We start from the raw sequence: 11,557 nt of genomic DNA, 5'->3' as shown, positions 1-11,557 counted from the left end.
AGCATGCCCTCGAGCGTCAAGTTGCAAGCCATACATGGCCTTTAATGCAACTTTGACCAAAGGCCCGTACATATTGCCGCAATTGCGGTGCGGTGCGGTGCGGTGCCACACTGCAGAATACTTACGATATTGCAATGAAGTTCAATACATTTTAACTTGGAAATGCGACGAGTAGCGTTGAGTTGAGGCAAAAAGTAATCGATATATCGGTACCGCATCGCACTGCATTGCGGCGTAGTTTGAACGGACCTCGACGCTGCAACAATAAGGCTTTTTGAGTATGACGGGCACAAATGGAGATGGTGTACTTTTATTTGGGTAATCTTGTGTATGCTTTCTTTCAGCATACAAAAGATTACCCAAATCAAAGTACTCCCTCTTTTGTGCCCGCCATACTTCAAAAAAGGCTTAATAATCAGCGATTGTGGAAACGCACTCAGCGAATACTAGTGTGATTATACACTGGTGAAGTGACGTAGTTAATCGGATTAACTACCATAGCAATAGATGAATACAATTTTGACTGTATCCCCGTATAGGCCTACAACGTCCATGCGGTACCGATGCATTGAACATATATGTCAAAGAAATGCTAATCACTTGCACCTGTAAGATTAGCCTGTTTGAAAAGAGCGGTATTGTATTCAATCTATTATATGATTGAAGACAGGTGATGAGTGCAACCTGCTGTAGTGCAGAGCGATCTATTCAAAAATTGTATTCATCTATTGCTATGGTAGTTAATCCGATTAGGACGTCACTTCGCCAGCGTATATCGGATAGGAAAAGTTAAAAGCTATAAGTACAGAAACAAAAACATCTTAACATGCTTATGAGAAATGTTTTAAAATAAAAGTCTGATATATAATCACAGCTATTTTAAACTTAAACCTTATATTTATCGAATATATATACTTCAATAGACAGTGAGCACCTTGTCCGACAATGTTGTAAAACTAGCATGTTTACCAGTACAGTGTCTGTGGTCTTCACTCTTCAGTTTCAATGTGTCCCCTAGTCTTGTTCTTCCTCTTCCTGTTGGGGGCCACGTTCATTTTCGCCGCGCTCATCATCCTACAATTCCCCTACAGGTACCGCTGCATCCACATTCCCAGCTTTCTATAGATAATAAAATGGAAAACAATCTATTTATAAGCATGATCATCATTTTGGGAAACATCATTTTTTAATTGAACTGAAACCCGATTCCCCTTAAATCTATCAGCTCACTAAAATAGCAGCCCTGACAAAATATATATAAATAGGCATAAGAAATTCTATGAATAAAAAAATTCTATCCGGTTATGGTCACCCTTAGATATCCAGACAACTTATTTATATTATCAGTATCATTAATTCTGAGTAACTTTCAAGGTCTGTATAAACCATAACGAAATCATAATGCGCGCGTGGGGGTGTGTGTGGGGAGGGGGCATGGTGCCCCTAAAAACCTAAGAGAAGTGAAAATAAACAAAAATGCTCCATAGAGAAAGAAACATCACGTAGGTGTGTGAAATGTAAGTCCAAAAAAGTATGTCTCAGATACATTTGGTAAAATAGCTTTGTGCTATGCTTTATTATTTTTTTAAAACATTATTTTTAAAAGAAAATGAGCTGTGCGATATGCGATATTTTTTTCATTTTACATTTCAACGAACAATTTTATGCACTTTTTGATATTCAGATACAGAAACATAGTAATACACTGCAAAAACAGTGTCTAGAGATTGAACACTTTTTTTTGTCCTCAATTTGTAAATACGTTTAAAACCTAAACACCAATGTCAAATTTCAAAACATCATATGTTTAATATCTGAACACAAGACATATTTAATTCCTAAACATGTTTAGCATTTAAACGTGTTTACAAATAGAGGACAAGGTGGTGTCTAGAATGGGTGCTAATATTATAATCCCTAGACATTGTTTTAGGCCTACATGAATTAAATAAATGAATTTGGCATTTCAGCAATGATATTTGAACTTACTTTATACTTTTTTCCACCTGGAAGATTTGGTGTTCTTTTCAGATAATCTCCAAGTCCCTTCTCTATCTCAACCTCCTTAGCTTGAGGATGATTCTTCATGCAAGCTTCTATAGAAAGGTGGAAATGATATGAGTTCAGTATTAAATTAAACTCCTTTATCAAAATAAACGGTGTGTATCTCAATATTAGGATTTCCCAAAAGCCTACATGTCGACGTGTTACCATACGTGCGGTCTGTGGTCTTAGAGGAAATATTTTTTATTTGATAAGTTTATGAATAAAGTATACACATATAATCTAAAATTACAACAACAAAAAACAAGTTGGAAACAGACGTCCGATTTAGGGGTCAGATTTAAATATCCATATTTTAATTTTATAATCACAAAATATGAGATGAGTATATTACACCCACTATGATTGGTTCAGACAGCATGACAAATTATATGCATTCTGTTTAGGCTTAGCCGATCTTAGCTCTATGGAAGCTTATGGATCTGTTTTCTCACCCAATGTTTGGAAACATACTGTGAAATAAAAGGAAAGGCCTACGTGATTTGACATATTATGTTAATCATAGATTGTATCTTGGGCCTATGAAACTTACTGACGATAACTTTGTAGAAAAAGGGCTATCTTTAATGCTCAGCTTGCCTTTTCTCCCTATACACTGCAGGAGGACCACAAATTGTTCGTTCCCAGCTTCCTCATCATCCTCCTGATGGTGTCGTTGAGATCATGTCCTCCAACAAGACTAAGGTGTCGACGTCGTATCTGGAATAAAGACATATCATAATCAAAGCTAAATATTTTAATGCATTATCGCATGGAATTTGGAAGTCAATATCGTTTATGATGTTGCCGTTGTTGATGGTTCAGTATCTTGTGATACTTTGACCCACAACTGAATAAAGTTATTGTGATTTTCATCGCAAGTGCAAAATGTCAAACATATTTTGAATTATGGCCTATTTATAAATGATCATGATTATTAGTACTTCAATTGTGTAAATCAACCACAATTTCATATTGTGTACTTTTGAACACACGAAAATGGCATCTTAATTCATAATTTTGTTTTTAAAGCTACATGTAGTATAGGGTGGAGACAAGGGAATATTTTGCACAGGTTATGATTGTTTGGTATAAAATGCCAGTTCCTGAGAAATATTAAAATATTTAAAGAACCTCTCGTGTCTATTCGATATTCCTATATATTTTAGGAATAATTTTGGCTGAGTGGAATTTTAATATAAAACCACATATGCGGCCCTCATGTGCATGTTTTGCAAAAAGCAAAACTTATAGTTAAGAGTGCACCAAAATATTGACATAGTTTTTTTTGTATTTCAATCAGGTACAATAAAAAGCTATCTTGTCATGTTTCTCTACAAAGTTCTAATTGATAACTAACTAAACAGCAGATTGCGTAACTCTATCACTCTTTAAACAAATGATAAACTTCAATGTTGCAAAATATGGAATATGGATATTTTTCGACAATGTTCTTAACACATCGAAAAATGTTTCAACAGAACGAAGGACACTATCTTGAACTTCTGAACCAGCAGTTACCAGGCCTTAAGGCCTATATGATTTTATGACATGTTACATGTACAAAATAAGTTACAAAATTGTCTTGCTTTTAAAACTTTATACGAAGGAGAACAACTAAGATTACAAGAGATGGTAATCTAATACTAATGGATATGCGTTTTCCCAGTCGCCACCCAAACAGGGTGGTGGGTTATGTATTTTTAAATTGTGATCTGTTTAATTGATAAAATGTCATATTTTGTGTTGGTGTCATTTGAAAGCTAAAAAACCACTAACATTAGTAACAACCCTGTAAATATGAACAATATAGCTTTTCAACTACTGGAGATGTGTGGTTGATCGAAGTTGTGAGGGAAGGATGGGAAGAGGAGCACATAAAGTCTATGGGAACAGGGCGTTTCGCATGTGTAACTTGAATAAATTAATGACTACAGGGGCTACATGAACTTGATTTTGGTCTTAATTTACAGCTAAAAATTCTACTAGTTGTTTTTAATCATTTTGAACTCTTATGCATGCATACCTAGTGCTAAAGAATCGTCCTGGTCATCGATCTCTTTGATTCTTTTCAGACAGAAGCGCAATTCAGACGTTCCATTTTAATTCAGTGCTTTCAGGCAACACAAACCTAATAATAATTACACTAAAAATTAAAACAAATGTGTTCCACTTCCAAGCAATCAATATACATCATTATTCATTTGCAATCATTTCATAAATATTGCAACATTCCATTGTTTAGGGCAAAAATAAGCGTACTTGAACTTCATGGGTAATATATGATTTATAGGTCATACCATCTGTTGTCTTTAACCATGGACTTGGAGTTTGTGACTAACCCAGAACATAGGTCAAGACTGAGGTGGTACAGGTGAAGTTCTGGGTGCACAAAATACACCTCTGGGTGCAATAACCGGCAACATGATAATCATTTCAATGGATTTCCAGTAAACCCTTAGAGCTCCCTTCTGCCTGACTTTAAAGCAATTATTCAAGTTGTGATTTTTTGGGCGCTAAATACTCCCTATTAATCACATATTGCTTACATATTGGGTAACAACGGCCACTCTTTTTTGCACTTGTAATTATTAATGTTACTTCTCACGTGTTCTGTTTTTATACTTGATGACTTCTCTTACTACTTTCAGGAATTTGTCTGTGTAAATATACATATGATATAGATGAGAATAATAATATAGCCTACTTGTAATTAAATCAGGTACTAAGTTGTCCGACGATCTGATGATCGAGTGTCATGAGTGTCATGCTAATCTAATACTCATCTAACACATTATGTCAGATAGACTTATGAAATAGGTATAACAATTTGACAAACATGACAAAACTCAAGTCAATAAACCACCTTGAATTTCAATCAAATTAATTGTAGGCACGGCCTTTCAATTCTGACAACATCGCCGATCTTTTTCAATTTCGAGATTGCAATTTTATAAAGCGCTCAATCACGACGAATAGGCCAGCTATACGAATGCATCACGAACATACAAGTATTTTATTTAGTAGTACCAATACGGAATTAAACCATGAATATCATCAAACCTTACAACATACTTTTAAGTCAAGAATGGTAAATAATAATTAGAAAAACAATATCCTATTAAAAACATCTTATTAAGTTTAAGTCCTCAGCTTTTAAAGACTTTCCTCGAATTCAAATTACATCAACCGTCATTATATTGTGGATGCCATACAATGCATATGTTACTCATTGTACTTCACTGATTAAAATTGACTCACTGGACTAAAAACATACACGCTTTATCATGTTTAATGGAAATATAGTAATAATAAAATACAATCTTACCTTTGTTTGGTAGAACTGAACGAAACAGATGCAAATAGTTCCTTTTGATGAGCAACTTGATGTATATATTCCTTAGAACAGCATGCCAGCATAAACGATCGTGTGAAACGTATAATTTGTCACATTCCAGGTTTGAATTTTGGGTTGCCAGACGATTCACAAAACCATAAAACTTTTATATAGGTCACACTTAAAGATGTCAAGCAAGTCAAACACCCGGGTCATACATCACAATCTCTAAGACACAGTTCCTCACTAACCAGCAGCTTATGCTAGGCTTAGGCTGACTTTAAAATGTTGGTTGCAAAAGCTTAACTCTACAAATTGAGGTCAACGTCCGAGAAGTGATGTTGTCGAATGCATATAATTGAACCGTGCTGTGATGATGAGATATAATAAAAAGGACTGCGTGAAACACTTGCCAAATTAGGTACATGTTTCCTGATTGATGCCCGGGGATTGATGCACATATATAAAGAATTAAACAGTTAAACTTGTATTCATCAACAATATACAGACATCATTGACTTCACAATTGCTGGGATTTATGCGCGCACAGCAGGCGAACATTAAGTTTCATATTTTGAAGTGAAAGTTGATACACATTTGGGTTCATTTCCCACGAAGCGCGCAAATATATGCAATTTTACACTATTTTATACCAAATCAAGGCGTTTAGGGCTATCTATAAACAACAAGGAATTTTTCTTTCACTTTTTTTTTTCTTTGATATGTGGGGGGTTGTCATAAGAATTCAAGGAATTATTTAATCCCTGTTGATTTAATATTTAGTCGGCTTTGTCATGTGTATCTTGTCTTTTTTAAACTTTCTTCAATCCTTCGATTCCGTCCTTTTCCTCAGTCTTCTGACATGATAGCTCCTCTTTTTCCTTTCTGTTAATTGCTGACGTACCAGATATCAGGGGTATGACATAGATAAATTGCTTTTTACCGGTCAAGTTTACGGGGAGATGCGCGTATTATTCACACAAAACTTGTTATACTATTTTAGCCCCCAATCACGGTGAATTGGATGTGAACATGAAGGTGAATTTGAATTCGATGAAGTACGCGGAGCGCGAGAAAATTTCAATTCTAAACTATTTCATCCAAAAATCAAGGTATAATACCGAATAGGCCTATTGCCTGTATTTTTAGAGTAAATATATACTTACACCAGGGAAGTGTTTGCCGAAAACGGGTGGGGTGACATTTGATATCCCAAAGTGTATGCGGACGTGTGTCCCCTGTCCCCAGGATTTACGACCATACAGTGCCTTAAACCAGAGAAGGCTACGTGTTAAAACATTTTGATAATATGAAATAATAATTAAACGCTTTAGAAAGACATTTAATTGACGTTGTACAAAACGTTCGGAAAACGTTCTGGAAATAACGTATTACAAACGTGGCAAAATAACGTAAAAATCGAAATATTTTGTCACGTTTTAAAACGTTTTCTGAACGTCATGGTAAAACGAACAATATTTCAACCAAGTCAAAACGTTTTTAAAACGTTTTTAAAACGTTTTGGAAGACGAAGACGTAAAAGACCAAACTAGAACCTAGAGAAAACGTTTTCTAAACGTTTTGTGTTTGCTGGGTAGAACTGGATTAAAACCAGTTAGAACCAGTCCTACCACCTCCCACTACCACCATCACATACAGCAAAATACACCAATGCGTCGATCGCGTAATGAAATGATCGATCGCGTAATGAAATGCGTCAAAGCGTAACGAAATGCGCCGATTGCGTAACGAAATGCGCCGATTGCGTAATGAAATGCGTCAAAGCGTAACGAAATGTGTCAAAATGCGTCGATCGCGTAACGAATTGCGTCAAAATGTGTCGATCGCGTAACGAAATGCGTCAAAGCGTAACAAATTGCGTCAAAAATGCATCATTGCGTCCTAAAATACGTCAAAGCGTAACAAATTGCTTAAATTGCGTGGTAACAAATTGCGTCAAAAATGCATCATTGCTTCCTAAAATGTGTCAAAGCGTAACAAATTGCTTAAATTGGTTAACAAATTATTTCAAAATGCGTCAAAAATAGAGTGACTCTTTACTATAGGAGAACAGGTTTTATCCGGTTCCATATCGCGATTCCCCTTCACAATCGGAATACGAATACTCCACACGGGTCTACGAAAGAGAAATATTCATGGTCAAAATGCACTACATTACCCAGCTCTTTGACTCATTTTGAAGCATTTTATCGTGCAATCGGCGTCACTTCCGGGTCGAGGGTCGCTTCCGTGTAGCATGATCAGGGCTTTAAGTTTTACCTCGATATGATATTTCCCTAGACAAAATTAATCATCGTCCTTTCGACCCCTCGACCCCCGCGGATAGCTCGTAATTCGACCCTTACCGTATATACCGAATTTTACGCCGATGGGTTTCGTAATACGCCCGATACGACGCGTTATTTTAGGCAAATTTTTCCTTATTTTTAAAATTTCGGTGTTTCTAGAACAAAAACGGGTCATTTCGGGTCAAAGGCCACTTCAGGGTCAAGGGTCACTCTAAAAAAATGTTTTCTTTTTTTTCAAAAATGTTTTATAATTTTTTTGAAATTTTTTTTTGAAATTTTTTTTTTTGAAATTTTTTCTTGAATTTTTTTTTTTGAAATTTTTTTTTTTTTTGAAATTTTATTTTTTTTTTTGAAATTTTTTTTGTTTTTTGATTTTTTTCATTTTTTTTTTTCAACTTTTTTCAAAATTTTATTCATATATGCTAATTAGCCACGCCCATCTCGTGAATATTTATATATGCTAATTAGCCACGAATATTCAAATTAGCCACGCCTATCTCATGAATATTCATATAAGCCACGCCCATCTCATGAATATGCAAATCGACCTTTGACCCCCTGATGACCTTTGACACGGAAGTGACGTCCATCGTGACCTTTGACCCGTGACCTTTGACCTCGGCTGACCTTTGACCCGGAAGTGACGTCATCGTGACCTTTGACCCATGACCTTTGACCTCGGTTGACCTTTGACCCGGAAGTGACGTCATCGTGACCTTTGACCTCAACTCAAAAAAAGACTACATTAACTACTTGTGTCGGTTTGTTTTATAGTATAGTATAGTAAGATACGGCCACAGATACGGCTTTCGAAAGGAGTGTATACGTGGAGTTAGCCTATACCGACGAGGGTCTGATTCGTTGATTTAAATCTACCGCGAAATTCTTGTGTATTAAAGGTTAGGCGTATTATCTTACGCGTATTTAGAAGGTATCCGCCATCTATATTTGTGCGGGGCTGACGTCTAAAAGGAAGCTTAAGCTGTCGATGTACACTTCTTTATCACCCACCTGACTTTAGGAACTTCATCCGGGATTTTGAATAATGGGAGGGGCGACTGAAATCACGTGACGATTCGAGTGTGTGTATTCCAGGTCTAGACTATTAAAGCACCATATTGCAGGAGGGCTATAGTTCATAGGGGAACCATTAAATGTTTAGTAGATAAGGTCATTCAGGCATTTTCAGTAATATAATTCACGAGTTGTAATACCGGTAGGTAAAAACATTGATTTGTTAAAATGTTCCCGATTCCCAATTACTTAAAGGGGTAACCCTATTGGTTTTGGATATGGATTGTCTTTAAAATTACATAATAATATCAAATATCTCCCCCTTTATGAAAAAAAAAAAAAAAACGAGAGCATTTTCAGCGTAAATGTGAATAAATAGCCAAATTTGCAATCCAATACCTTGGTATGCGTGAATTGCATTCTGGGCAGGCAAGCAACAACAACAATTCCCGTTCGTATGACGAATGCTGACATGCTGTATAATGCTCCCTTGCAATATGTACATTTCAAATGAATATAAAAAAGTTTGGGTTAAAAATGGAGAGGAAAAAAATACCGGGTGTTGAACCGGGTACCTCTCGGGTAAAGCATAATGCGCTAACCAATTGAGCCATTTAGCCCACTACGTCCATCGTGGAATTTTTATAACTAAATACGGCGCACCGTCTCCTCAGCAGTTAGTGTGGTTCACTTTTTTCACAGAATGTGTATGACGCGAAACCAAAGTAGCTGTTGAGGAGACTGATGATTCGCAATTAATTCCCTGCCCAGAAATCCGAAGTAATTTTTATTATTTACAAAATGATAGCATGTAAAAACCGCTGTGTTTCATGATTTCTTCGGAAATAACATCGACTTGGAGCGTCAAATTTCAGGATAGTAATGAGAAAATCGTATCTATTATGTGATACCAAAACCTCATCAACAATGAAAAAAATCAGGGGATGATGCTGTTGATCGGGTTACGGACCTTTAATATAACTATAGCACTTCACAAACTATTCTTCGGTAAATCTATCCAATTTGACGGTAATTTTGAGATATCTACGCATCACATTTGAACATCTTTCTGATTTAGCTAGAACGATGTGTGTCAATTATTCTTTGCGCATGGTCAAGGGTGCTCTTAGACTAACCACAGACTATCCGGTGGAAACCTTAATGTAGAAAGAAACAAAGACCATGCATTAATAACCAGTGGCGTAACTAGCGAGGAGGGGGGGTGCAGGAGCCCCCAGATTTGAAATCTTTCCCCTGTTTGCCCCCTAAATGAAAAGGTAAAGACTTCTGGGAGTCATTAATTTACCTCATATTTGCTCATTTTATAAGAAATATAACTATACTTCAAAGACAATTTTTTCAACCCCATCCCCCAATGTCAAAAAGAAAATCTACGCCAATGTTCCGGGACACATACCAAACAGATACTAAGACTCCTCAGACCCACCCACCCTCGTGTCGCCCAGTGCGACGAGGGTGTTGACGCGCTTACAAAACCAAACAACGTGAACGATGCCTGCCCCCTCATTTATTATGTTTGCCCCTGCTTACCCCCCCCATGAAAATTTCTAGTTACGCCACTGTTAATAATAACATTAAAATGGCGGGTGTGTGTATTTTAGGTCGAACAGTAACTTTTCGTATCTTACTTTGTTTAGCGATGGTCCAAATCACACACGCACAGAAGCCAGAGAAAACAAAGATTGCAATTGCCAAACAATAAATGATGACATTTATTCGAAACTGGATTGATGGTAAATCGGTAGATACTGTACCATTTCTGTTATTTTGCGAATCCCTTAAAGCACCTGTATTAATGTGAAGCATGATTTGAATATGAGTCCTAATGTTAAGTAAGAATATTTATTTATGTTTTTTGTACCTAAATATTTTATATATATCACAATGCTTTTCAACATGGACTTGCGAAAGTCAATTTCTGAAGACTTACAATACTTTTATTCCCACTAGCGGGATATACGCGCTTCGCGCGGCCCCCATTAGCTATGTAAACGAGAGCGATCGCTAAAACAGACAGAATCACCGAACATGTGACATACAGACTATGCCGAATTGCTATTTAATCGTCTTACCCACACACACAATAACATTATAACATCTTGATCACCAACCACACCAAACTTGCGATTATTGTTGTCTTCGTACCCCTTTATTCCATCCTGTACCCTTAACCATAACCCCGTACCTATAACCCATCCATGTATCTTTTCTTTCTCTGCATTGAAAAGGTAAACTTTATTTATCTAAAACTTTTTAGCTTTTATTTTTTTTTATTCTACGTATTTTGCTCCCATTTTGTATATTTGCTGCTTGTGATTTCGCATTTTCTTGTTACATGATTCGACCTTTGTAGTACTTAAACCTGGTTAACAGGAAACTATTCCAGCAAAATCAATCGATAAAGTCTAGTCTATCCTCCACATTAAATGGTGGACTGCACTTATGCCCAAATATGGCACTTGCCAATCAATAATCACCCACTTGTTATGGACAGGTATGGGAGCTGTTTTTGCTGTTATCTGTCATTTACATATCAGGGAGGTACGAACATTTGCAGATGCCCCACATACACAGTTTTTAGCCTACATGTAATGTATACATTATTCTTGATTGACAGCAAGTACAAAAAATATCCGTCAGTGGTTTAGCTTTAATGCCCTTCGGAAGAGAGCGGTCTACAAGTGAGTGATAGTCACTAAAAGTTGCATTCGATTTACACAGGGAATTTTGCAGGCCATGCCGTGCCCTACTTGCTAAAACACCAAAGTGCGAATATTTCCAATTTAGGACATGTTACAAAACTATATTCCCTAGATTTTCAGAGAGTACAATA

The 11,557-nt window shown here is 36.4% G+C and overlaps 1 long non-coding RNA gene across 1 annotated transcript; it reads right to left on the bottom strand.

Annotated features, from left to right (window-relative positions):
- Nucleotides 1-567: 567 nt before the first annotated feature.
- LOC140164065 (uncharacterized) lies at nucleotides 568-2,710 on the bottom strand. The gene is made up of 3 exons (XR_011860484.1): nucleotides 2,597-2,710; nucleotides 1,990-2,096; nucleotides 568-1,119 (listed from the first exon to the last, which is right to left on the bottom strand). It is a non-coding gene; the product is annotated as an uncharacterized lncRNA (long non-coding RNA).
- Nucleotides 2,711-11,557: the final 8,847 nt, after the last annotated feature.

The sequence above is a fragment of the Amphiura filiformis genome, chromosome 11 (genome assembly GCF_039555335.1).
Source record: "Amphiura filiformis chromosome 11, Afil_fr2py, whole genome shotgun sequence".
NCBI lineage: Eukaryota > Metazoa > Echinodermata > Ophiuroidea > Amphilepidida > Amphiuridae > Amphiura > Amphiura filiformis.
Note: the sequence above shows the minus strand (reverse complement) of the source record. Positions and strands in the feature narration are given on the sequence as shown.